This window comes from Pinus tabuliformis, chromosome 6, assembly GCF_031772625.1.
Source record: "Pinus tabuliformis cultivar Carrire ecotype Pingquan chromosome 6, CPIR1, whole genome shotgun sequence".
Taxonomy (NCBI): domain Eukaryota; kingdom Viridiplantae; phylum Streptophyta; class Pinopsida; order Pinales; family Pinaceae; genus Pinus; species Pinus tabuliformis.
In genome coordinates, this window is record NC_142292.1 from 1,698,429,155 (window position 1) to 1,698,431,802 (window position 2,648).

Sequence of the window (2,648 nt, forward strand, 5' to 3'; positions counted from 1 at the left end):
GGGCAGCGACAACCTGCCTCCAACCCTCTCGTGTGCAAAGCACCCCATGTGGAAAATTATTCATCCATTGATTGTTGCAAATGATTTGATTCTATAATTTATAATTCAACTAAATATTCATAATCAATATTATCATTTTATTTATATTTATTTTAATAAAATTAAAATTTTAAATTATAAACTTCTAACCTGCTAAAGAAATTCATACTTAATATAAATCATAATTAAACTATTTGTTCACAATCAACATTATCCTTTTAAGTAAAATATTTTTATTTTAATAATTTAAAACTTTAATTATAAATTTCTAATCATATATATATATATATTACTTTACTTTAAAAAACAATAAAAATAAAAATTTCTTGCCTTGCCCGTACTAACTTAAAATCCATAAAATCTCAGGGTAAAAATAGGTTGAGAGGAATACCTAAGCTGCATGTCGTGATGTCCTATTGCTCCACAGCGAGGCCAGATCATAGCCCTCTTGTATCCTCTCTTCATGTATATAACAAGGAACGATCTGTGCACCTTCGTTATCTATAAAAGTCGATAAATATAATTAACACCGCCTCATTCTTCGAACATCCATTCCTCCATTTCTTTCTTGTCATTCTTGTTCTCCTTCTGCAAGTACTCCCAAGACTTTCAAGATCAGCCCAATTCCGATTGCTTCACAATACACAAATTCATCGGCAGAGGAGAAGCCAAGCTCCTGGATGTGAATACGGTTAATGCAGCCCAATTCATCAGTCGCAGAAAATTACGGATTCGATAAAATGATATAGCAAACTAGGGACGCCATAGCCATCAGTTGCGAGAGGTATGTTTCATTCCCACATCCCACATCAGTTTTCAACCAGACCACGTTGATTAGTGAAGTGGATGATATTTCTGCTAAATTCCCAAATTATTTTAGGGCTTATTTGGGAGACCATCTCTATATCGCATTCCTGGCATTCAGCATTCTACCCAGGTCAAGGCGTCGCCCAAGTACCTTAAGGTAAACGAAAATTTCTCTGAGTTTCAGTCTCAGACTTTCAATGTATAACGTGCTGTTTATAAGAATAATTTGATTTCTGAATACCGGAAATTTCTGCAATCAGGTATGAATTCTCGGATTTATAATAGAAATTATCACATATCTCATAGTGAAGATAGAGGTCAGAGGAATTCAAGCATAAGAAGCCTCGGTTTATACAATCAAAATATTGCAAACCAGGCGAACAGTATGGGTGGATCTCTCTATTTGCTGGTAGATGCCATTGAGCTATTAGAAGGTCAGCAACATCATATAACTGTCGGCATCGAAATTCAGGAAAAGGTTTCAGTCCAGGTTTTACCCAAAACACCCTAGGGCTAAAGAAAAATGCTTTGGGCAAACCTAGTTTGCAACACCATGAATGCTTGGATGAGGGTCAAAGTTTGGAGTCTGTAAAAGCATTGCCCTTAAATAAGGTTAGTGAACCGGGAGATTTCCAACATAGTTTCAACAGCATTTCAAATGTGTGTAAGATAGGGCAAGGAACCACACCTGGGATTCGTTCGAAGCGAGGAAGATTACAAGCCTTCCCCTCCAAGTATTCAGACTCTGTATTGCAGCCATGGAAGAAAGTTTCAAGAAAGGTACCCAACTGTTCTTGACTCTGTATTGCAGCCACGGAAGAAAGTTTCAAGAAAGGTACCCAACTGTTCTTGACTCTGTATTGCAGCCACGGAAGAAAGTTTCAAGAAAGGTACCCAACTGTTCTTGACTCTGTATTGCAGCCATAGAAAAAAGTTTCAAGAAAGGAACCCAACAGTTCCTGATTTTTTTTGAGGTAAGCTGACGAAGCTCAGAGCTCAACGTAACCTGATGAAGTTCAGGGCTCAAACGTAACTCGATGAAGCTCAAGGCTGAAACATAACTTGATGCTTATTGTGTACTCACATTCTCACTGTGATTTGGGAAGGTTTAATTGCATCATGCTCCCTAGCATTTGGGAAGGTTTAATTGCACCATGCTAGTGAGCATTTACAATGTTTGGGAATTTTTATTTTGGGTTAAAATTTAACTTATATTTATTAGGTACATTCACATTCTTACTGTGGTTTCAAAGATTACAGGCCTTCCCTCCAAAGTATTCACTCATTGTTGCAGCAGTGGGAAAAAGTTTCAAGTATTCACTGCAGTAGTCCTGCAGATTGCAACCATCAATAAATGACAATGGCTTTTAGTAAAATTCGCGTTGAACATATTTTACTTTAGTTGTATTATTTTGCATTTTTATTTTTTTGAGATTTTCTAGTTCCAGCTCTATTGTGCTGATATTTTTTTCTCGTCATGAGATATTTACAGAGTGAAGTTTAGAATTAACCTGAAGTTTACAATTAAATATTGTGTGATGTGTTAAAGAACATAGCCATTTCAACAAAGAAACAAGTTTTCTTGTTGGGTTTTTCTTTCACCCATGTCTCTTTGTGGCTAAGTTACCCATTGATTTGTCACTGTGGTTTTTGTTAGCTTTTATAATTTGCAGAAAGAAAAATTGGAAACCTTCATTAACTTTCAAATTGTAAAATATGATTTAATAAATATGTTTTCTAATGATGAATTGTTCGTGTTATGAGTAGGTTTAGCAAAGATTATGATTAAATTTATCTCTAAT

The 2,648-nt window shown here is 35.5% G+C and overlaps 1 pseudogene across 1 annotated transcript; it reads left to right on the forward strand.

Moving 5' to 3' along the window:
- Nucleotides 1–476: 476 nt before the first annotated feature.
- On the forward strand, nt 477–2,085 carry LOC149265518 (uncharacterized; annotated as a pseudogene). The gene is made up of 3 exons (XR_016251676.1): nt 477–823; nt 920–1,003; nt 1,107–2,085. The product of XR_016251676.1 is annotated as an uncharacterized LOC149265518 (transcript).
- Nucleotides 2,086–2,648: the final 563 nt, after the last annotated feature.